Source organism: Macaca fascicularis, chromosome 3, assembly GCF_037993035.2.
Source record: "Macaca fascicularis isolate 582-1 chromosome 3, T2T-MFA8v1.1".
NCBI lineage: Eukaryota > Metazoa > Chordata > Mammalia > Primates > Cercopithecidae > Macaca > Macaca fascicularis.
The window spans coordinates 72,591,073-72,600,728 of record NC_088377.1 but is presented as its reverse complement, the minus strand read 5'-3'; the positions used below and the strand labels follow the sequence as shown (position 1 = coordinate 72,600,728).

At 39.9% G+C, this 9,656-nt stretch overlaps 1 long non-coding RNA gene across 1 annotated transcript; it reads left to right on the top strand.

Annotated features, from left to right (window-relative positions):
- The first annotated feature begins 1,186 nt into the window (after nucleotides 1-1,186).
- LOC107129125 (uncharacterized) lies at nucleotides 1,187-7,514 on the top strand. Its single transcript, XR_001489285.4, has 2 exons — nucleotides 1,187-1,328; nucleotides 6,182-7,514. It is a non-coding gene; the product is annotated as an uncharacterized lncRNA (long non-coding RNA).
- Nucleotides 7,515-9,656: the final 2,142 nt, after the last annotated feature.

Below are 9,656 nucleotides of genomic sequence, written 5' to 3'. Positions count from 1 at the left end.
ATTCTATGCTATGAATCTGTGACGAGTTCTGCAATAAATATAGAAGTGCAGATTTCTCTTCAACACATGTATTTTGTTTTGGGATTTAGACCCAGTAGTGCAATTGCAGCATCATATGGTAGTTCTATGTTAATATTTTTGAGAAATCTTCATTCTGTTTTTTATAATGGCTTTACTGATTTATATTCACACCAACAGTTTTTAAGCATTCTCTCTCCCCTTATTATTTAGTTTCTTACTTCAACAGTCTTTAGCTTATAATTGAGATCTTTAGTTTATAACTTAGGAATAAAATAGTCACAGGTACATCAAAAGGTGGGCCGCAGTGACGTACCTGTGGTTATTTTATTCCTGCTGCCCTCTGCTTTTTACATGGCCAGTATCTGTTCCACCCTTAGAACTGAAGAGAGAGGTTGGTAGGGAGAGGCTCTTCCTTCACCTCTGGTGGAAAAGATTTGTTCAGGCTCTTCATCCTCCAGATGTCAAAGCTACACTTTAATGTAGCAGCTATTGGTCACGTGTGGCTACTGAGTGCCTGGTATGTGGCTGGTCTGAACTGCTATGTGTTAGAAAGGTAAAATACAGAGTTCGTTTCAAATATTTATTTATAAATATATATATACACACTTTATTAGTAATAAGTATTTATTACATATTGAAATGATAATATTTTGAATATATTGAGTTAATTAAATTGCTACAATCATTTCCACCTGTTTCTTCTTTTTTTAAAGTTTGGCTACCAGAAAATGCAAAATTCACATGTTGCTCACATTTTATTTCAGAGGATTGCCTCCGTTTTAAAAATCCAGGCTGCCTGCTCAACAACCAGAAGCCAGGAAGGTCATAAAATCTGAATTTGTTAAATAATGGTTATTATATTCTTTGCATTTGTGAATAGCCATATATTATTTATAAATGCATGTGATCTTATACACTTGGTTAAATGCAAATGCCCTCTAGGGCGGGCCTGGCTCAGCTCAGGAAGAAGCCCTGCCTGAAAAGGCTGCAGCTTAGGTTTCACTGTCTTCATTCAGCCCTGCATCTAAGCACATCTTCTGCTACTCAGGGCCTGAGTGGGTGGGGCCCTAAACATTATCCAATCAGGATCGCTGGGCTGGGCACCGTCCAATCAGGCACGTAGCTGGAGCAGACAGGACGGTTTCCGGGATTTGGCGAGGCCTTTGTCTTTCGCAACAGTTGGAGCTCCAGGTCTTCACTTCTCTGTGTCCTCTGCTTGTAGAGGCCCAATCTCTGTGTCCTTGTGACCTGTAGGTATTGAGAGATCCGCAGCTAAGACGCCAGGACCCCCTGGAAGCCTAGAAGTGGTGAGGGTGCCGGGTCCGACATCCCGAGAAAGGGGGAGAGGGCTGGTTGGAACCGGTAGGAAGTGGCTGTGGCGGGACGCGGGCCTCCCAGAACTGGGCTCCAAATTCCGCGGACCTCCTCCCTCTCCTCCCCTCCCGCCACCCCCTATCCCCACCCCCACTCCCAATTCTTGGCTCAGCTCGGCCCTTAGCCCCCTTTAGCCATAAGATGGCGGCCCAGCTCACAGCAGTGACTCCGGGCGTCCTGTCTCCTCCTTGTGGAGGCGGAGGTTGCAGTGAGTCGAGATCGGGCCATCGCACTCCAGCCTGGGGGGACGAGAGCGAGACTTCCTTTCAGAAAAAAAAAAAAAAAGTCATTTTAAGGTGCATAATGAAGAAAGTCATTGGTTAGGTACGGTTACATAGTTTTCCAACTTGTATGATCGAGATGAAAATTTTCTGATATGGCCGGGCGCGGTGGCTCAAGCCTGTAATCCCAGCACTTTGGGAGGCCGAGACGGGCGGATCACGAGGTCAGGAGATCGAAACCATCCTGGCTAACACGGTGAAACCCCGTCTCTATTAAGAAATACAAAAAACTAGCCGGGCGAGGTGGCGGGCGCCTGTAGTCCCAGCTACTCGGGAGGCTGAGGCCGGAGAATGGCGTGAACCCGGGAGGCGGAGCTTGCAGTGAGCTGAGATCCGGCCACTGCACTCCAGCCTGGGCGACAGAGTGAGACTCCGTCTCAAAAAAAAAAAAAAAAAAAAAAGAAAATTTTCTGATAATGTAATCAGAGGTTAATTGCCAGTTTATAGTTGGTTAAGCCTAAATTTTGCTTTCTCCAATATAGTAATTGACCAAAAAATGCACTTGAGTTAGATTTTTTTTTTTTTTTAAGTAGGAATCCAGGGGCTAGAGCCACCTCAGTCTAATTGCCTGCCATTTAATTATGTTCACACTCCACAGGGGACAGATTTTACCCTGCATTTTTCACATGTGTCCCAAACAGGGTCTCAAGTCTACCCCCCACCCCCTAATCCTTCGTCCTAACTCTGGCTTGCAGTAAAATACTAAATTTCCAGTTCCTTCTGACATTCCCAAATGCCAACTTCCCCTCCCTAATTTGCATGATCAACTGTTTGTTCTTTAGTGTACATTTTTGATACTGTGTTAATCATTATTAATCATTATGACAAAGTATTGGATGGCACTTTTTAAAACATTTGTTTTCTGTTTGTAAATATTTCTCATAAGAAGAAAGGAAAGAATAATCCATAGACACTGTATTGTAAAAAAAAGTCTGTGCCTCATTTTCTTTTATCTTTCCTAGGCACAGAGATCTTGTCAGAATGTTTTTGGGTCATGGTTTCCCTTTGGAAACTTTATGGGGTGATGTGTCCTCAGCCATCCTTCAGTTTTTTACAGGTCCTGGATTTCAGTACTGTCTAGGGATAAACCGAGATACCCACCATGGCTATGTCTGCTGTAATTCTACTGACTCTCAGCTCCTAGGTCATTGTCTCCAATAGGAAAACCTGAGGTATGGAGTGTAGCCTCTTAAAGAGCAGCTGGATGCTCTAGGGCTGAGAGGAATCTCCTGGTGTACTATTTTTTTGAAAAGCTAACCCCTTGAGACATTAAGATTGTCTTCAAGCCAGATTCCATTTCTTGTAGACACATTGCTGGTCAGATAATCAGATGCTGGTATTGAGGGGAAAACAGAAATAATTTTTGCTCCCTGGATTCTGTATGGGGGCAGAAAAATTGTGAAAGAAGTACAACAGAGGAAAAATTGTGAAAGAAGTACAACAGAGGAAAAATTGTGAAAGACAAATAGTGAAAATTTGTGAAAGAAAAAACAGTATTCCAAAAAACAAAAACTGACCCCAGTGAGATGGTTCAATAACTTGTAAAATGCAAAGTAAGATGCACCTGGGGCATAGTGCAGTGTCTCCTGAGAGACAGGTTATTGAGCACTTAAGTGAGCAGGATGGGGGGGAGAATCTCTTAAGCGATTGGATGGCCTGACTTGACACATGATTCAGACACATCTGCTTTTTAATCAGCACTGCCACACCATAAATTTGTCACTGTGAAAATATTTGTTTACTTATTTTGACCCTCAGTTTTGTTTTTTGCTTTTTTTTTTTTTTTTTAATAACCTGAGACTGAGTCTTGCTCTGTCACCCAGCTTAGAGTGCAGTGGTGGGCTCTCAGCTCACAGCAACCTCCAACTCCTGGGTTCAAGCGATTCTCGTGCCTCAACCTCCAAAGTAACTGGGATTACCAGCGCACACCACCATGCCCAGCTAATTTTTGTATTTTTAGTAGAGACTGGGTTTCATCATGTTGGCCAGGTTGGTCTCAAACTCCTGACCTCAGGTGATCCACCCACCTCAGCCTCCCAAAGTGCTGGGATTATAGTCGTGAATCACTGTACCCAGCCAGACTTCAGTTTTTAAACTGTAAATTGCATTTTATTAGTAGGGCTTGACAGGTAGAAAAAAAAAATTACAAAGGATATAAAAGAGGTGGGTTTTTAAAAAATTAATATGTAATCATATATTGCATTTGTTAATAATTCTCATTTACCTTTTTCTTTCCCAGAGTGAGTTTAACAATTTTCTCAGGTGTGCTTTTTATGGCTGAGTGATTTCAAACAGAATTTCAAGGCTTAGCTTTTAGATTACTAGCCACCAAGGAAAATTATAGGGAAAATCACTCTTTCATTTTGGTTTTAGAAAATGAATACATTTCCCCATCCTGGCTAACATGGTGAAACCCCGTCTCTACTAAAAATACAACCTGGGATGTAGAACTTGCAGTGAGCCAAGATCACGCCACTGCACTACAGCCTGGGTGACAGAGCAAGACTCTTGTCTCAAAAAAAAAAAAAAAAGAAAAGAAAATTAATACATTTCCACAAGAAAATGTTGTAGTTAATTGGTGAGTTTCATAGATTCATGAAAACATCAGTTTCTTTTTTTGCAGGGTAAGTTTGTGACACTGACTATCTCTGTTCTATATCCTGTTATTTTGATTTCTGAGTTTCATGCTAAATTTTATGAGGTGAAACTTGGTACCTCTTAGAAGTGTTCCCATATGACTAGTTGTTTGTACATGATTATTAATGGAAATAATAAAATACATTTATTATCTGAAAGGAATAAATACTTTTACTTTTCTTATTGAGGTGTGAAATGTAAGCAGCTTATAAATTCCTTCCCTTTATAGTAACACCGTGTTTGAGTAATTGTGCTGGATTTTTCAAACACTTAGTTTCAAAAACCAAGTGAGTACCTTTGACATGGAAATCAAAGCTTTAGCCTGGTGACTCCAAGCTAGGGTTGATATTGATCCTGCAAAAGGATGTTATTAAAGGTCCAGTTAATTCTTTCTAGGAGGCCTCCCCTGCAGGTGTCCCAGCCTGCTCACCCCAGCCGTGAAAGAAACCTTTACATGGAGAACCTACAGAGCCCTAGAAAGCTGGGGACCCACAGGCAGTTGCAGTTAAGGTTAAGATGGAAGGGGATTGGGAGGGTTTTACTGAAGATAAAGTTGTTACTGTTTTGAGGCAGTTTCTAAACATTGTAAATTAAAACAAAGTTAGATTTATGTAAAAAATTTGATTTCCAAAGAAGCATTGCAACAGGAGGAAGAGCCAACTATGAGATCTTTAAGGACTGCAAAGTCTCGGCAGACAAGGGCTTTCTTTTATAGGGAGGAGCAAACAAGATTAAAGAGGGGATGGGGGCCAGGCACCGTGGCTCACGCCTGTAATCCCCGCACTTTGGGAGGCCCAGATGGGCAGATCACAAGGTCAGGAGATCAAGACCATCCTGGCTAACATGGTGAAACCCCGTCTCTACGAAAAATACAAAAAATGACCTGGGCGTGGTGGTGGGCACCTGTAGTCCCAGCTACTCGGGAGGCTGAGGCAGGAGAATGGCATGAACCCGGGAGGCGGAGCTTGCAGTGAGCTGAGATTGCGCCACTGCACTGTAACCTGGGTGACAGAGTGAGACTCCGTCTCAAAGAATAATGGTAATAAAATAAAAAGGAGGTGGAAAGGGGATGGAAAATGCAGGGTGAAAATAATTAGATTTTAGATCAGAACAGTTTTTACCCTGAACTCAGCATGTTCTTAAAAGGGACATAAAATGGGGTTCTGTGTTGGCTCAGACTGAGGGTAGCTCAAAGTTCAGAAGCTTGTGGGAAGGGGATAAACTTTGATTAAGAAGTATTTTATTCTGACCACTGAAGACAAATCCAACTGATTTTTTAATTAGAAAAAGACTTGGAGAGTTCATGTCTGGCTATGTGATAAGTAAGATGAGAGAGTACTTAAACCATCTAAGTCAAAATGGGAAGGTTGTTTTTTTCTGTAAACTGTTCCTGAAGAACACAAAGGGTGGATAATTTTATTAATCACAGCTGTTTACCAGGATTATCTATGTGCTTCATCTTTCACCGTTCTTTTTTTTCTCCTATACATTTCTTCCATTTGACTTATTTTATTTTTTGAGACAGAGTCTTGTTCTGTTGCCCAGGCTGGAGCGCAATGGCATAATCTTGGCTCATTGCAACCTCTGCCTCCTGGGTTCAAGCAATTCTCCTGCCTCAGCCTCCTGAGTAACTGGGATTACAGGTGCCCACCACCATGCCCAGCTAATTTTGTATTTTTAGTAGAGACAGGGTTTCACCATATTGGCCAGGCTCAAACTCCTGACCTCAAGTCAGTCACCCACCTCGGCCTCCCAGAGTGCTGTGATTACAAGCATGAGCCACCACACTTAGCCTATACATTAGATTTGTAAAGTATATTCATTTGAGTCTAGCAAGTGAAGAAATTTTTTATTTTTATTTCTTTCAGTTATGTGTTCTCATTATGCCCAAGATCATTGACCAGAGCAAGGCATAAAGGCTTCTTTCCAAAAAGTGATACCAAGAAGATACGGAAAATGTGGACATAAAAATTTACAGTAAAGACATAAAAATTTACTGTAAAAGTGTGGATGAGTGTAAGGTGCACAACCGAGGTTATAATGAACTTAGCAAATGTTTGACAACTACTCAGAGCAGAATATTTCAAGGTGATAAATATATGAAAGTCTTTCATATATTTTTAAATTCAAAGTCATAAGACATCCTGACAAGAAACCTTTCAAATGTAAAGAATGTGGCAAATCATTTTGCATGTTTTCACACCTAACATGACATAAAAGCATTCACACTAGAGATAATTCCTACAAATGTGAGGCATGTGGTAGTTTTTAATTGGTTATCACAGCTTATTAAATGAATTCATACAGAAGAGAAACCCTACAAATGTGAAGAATGTGACAAAGCCTTTAACCAATCCTCAACCCTTATTAGACATAAGAAAATTCATACTAAAGAGAAATCCTACAAATGTTAAATACGTGGCAAAGGTTTTAGTGTATTCTTGATCCTTAATAAACATAAGATAATTCATACTGGAGACAAACCCTTCTAATGTGATGAATGTCACAAAGCCTTTAACCAGTTCTCAACCCTAACTAACCACTTTAACCAGTTCTCAACCCTAACTAACCATAAGAGACGTCATACTGGAGAGAAACCCTACAAATGTAAAGAATGTGGCAAAGGTTTTAACCAGTTTTCACACCTTACTAAACATAAGAAAACTCATACTGAAAAGAAGTCCTGCAAGTGTGAAGAATGTGGCAAAGCTTTTAACCAGTTTGCAAACCTCATTAAACATAAAACAATTCATACTGGAGAGAAATCCCACAATATGAAGAATGATGCAAAGCTTTTACCCAGTCCTCAAACCTTACTGAACATATGAGAAATCGTACAGGACAGAAACCCTACAAATGCGAAGAATGTGGCAAAGGTTTTAATGGGCCCTCCTACCTTACATGACATAAGAGAATTCATACTAGAAAGAATATCTACAAATGTGAAGAATGTGGCAAAAGCTTTAGTGTATTCTCAACCTTTACTAATCATAAAGCAATTCATACTGGAGAGAAATCTTACAAATGTGATGAATGTGGCAATATTTTTTAACTAGCCTGCAACTCTTGTTGATCATAAGAAAATTCATACAGGAGAAAAACACTACAAATGTGACAAATATGGCAAAGCTTTTAACTGTTCCTCAAACCTTACTAGACATAAAAAAATTCATATTGATGAGAAACTCTACAAACCTAAAAGATATGACAATGATTTTGACAACACCTCCAACTTTTCTAAATATACAAAAAAATCATCCAGGTGTAAAACCTTAAAAATGTGAAGAATGTGTGGCCAGGCGCGGTGGCTCACACCTGTAATCCCAGCACTTTGGGAGGCTGAGGCAGGCGGATCATGAGGTCAGGAGATCGAGACCATCCTGGCTAACACGGTGAAACCCCATCTCTACTAAAAATACAAAAAATTAGCCGGGCATGGTGGTGGGCACCTGTAGTCCCCTCTGCTTGGGAGGCTGAGGCAGGAGAAGGGCATGAACCCGGGAGGCAGAGCTTGCAGTGAGCCGAGATCACGCCACTGCACTCCAGCCTGGGTGACAGAGCGAGACTCTGTCTCAAAAAAAAAAAAAAAAAAAAAGGGAAGACTGTGACAAAGCCTTCAGGTGGTTGTCACACTTGATTATAGGTAAGATAATTTATACTGGAGAAAACTTTATAAGTAAAGAATGTGGCAAAACTGTGAAGGAATATCCACACCTTATTGCACAGGAAAGCATTTATACTTGAGAAAGATGGTACAAATATGAAGAATATAAAAATGTCATTGATATCTGCTCACATCTTACTCAACGTCAGAATTTTTACTTAATTAGGAGCATTATAAAAGCAATTACTGTCAAAAGATCTTTCAGAAACTATAACCCTTTAAAGTAAAACGCATGTTTATGCTGAAGACAAATATTACAAATATAAGGAGGGTTGTAATACCTTTACTTGTATCACAAATCTTATTGTACACATTTTATACTGAGGGAAACCCTGAAGCAGTTGCTCAAACTTTGTTCAAAATCAGATAATTTATATCGGACAAAAATCTTGCAAATGTAATAAATTTGGAAATACATTTTTAAAAAAACTATAGCCTAGAAAATACCAGATAATTTATACTAAAATATATTTTTGCAGATGAAGTATGAAAAATATGTAATTCACAATTAGTCTATGTAAATGTCAGAATTTACAGTAGAAATAAGCAAGTTACTGACACTTTAGACATTACACTAAATCAGAGTGTTCAGTATAGAAAACATAACTAAAGTTGTTAGATTATTTGTGTATAACTGTAAAAAGAGTAAGGCCAGATACAGTGGCTCACGCCTGTAATCCCAGCACTTTGGGAGGCCGACCTGAAGTCAGGAGTTTGAGACCTGCCTGATCAACTTGGAAAAACCCCATCTCTATTAAAAATACAAAATTAGCTGAGTGGGGTGGCGCATGCCTGTAATCCCAGCTACTTGGGAGGCTGAGGCAGGAAAATCACTTGAACCCGGAAGGAAGAGGTTGTGGTGAGCCAAGATCACACCATTGCATTCCAGCCTGGGCAACAGGAGCAAAACTCCGCCTCAAAAAGTAAAAAACAAAACAAACAGGAGTAGAAGATTTTTAAGAGAGTTATAATTACATTCAAAGTATACTTTTTCTTTTAAAAAGATTGCAGATTATTTGAAAAGTAAATAATGATGAATTCAACTCTCAAATTACATTATTCTGTTTCTTCATTCCTATTGTGAAAGCATGTAATGAATTGTTGCTGTGTCAGAGATATGAGATTCTTTATTGTTAGGTAAACACTATGATTTTTTTCTGTAGAAGAATAAGGGCATTAAAGCGTAAGATTTATAATGAAAATCTAGGCTCTTGGTGGTTAACTTATAATACTGAGTGATGAGGTAGGTGTTCAGAGTAATATTCTTCTGCATTATAGTGAGAGAAAAGCATTTTTAATTTTAGTTTAAATTAAAGGGGCTGGGCACAGTGGCTCATGCCTGTAATCCCAACACTTTGGGAGGCCAATGTGGGTGGATCACCTGAGGTCAGGAGTTAGAGACAAGCCTGGCCAACATGGTGAAACCCTGCCTCTATTAAAAATACAAAAATTAGCCAGGCATGGTGGTGTGTGCCTGTAATCCCAGGTTGTGGGGAGGCTGAGGCAGGAGAATCACTGGAACCTGGGAGGCAGAGGCTGCAGTGAGCCAAGATCGCGCCACTGCATTCCAGCCTGGGTGACAGAGCAAGACTCCATTTCAAAAAAAAAAAAAAAAAAGTAATTAAATACCAATTTACTAATTGTACTTTTATGCAGTAAAATGGAGTACATTTAAAAAT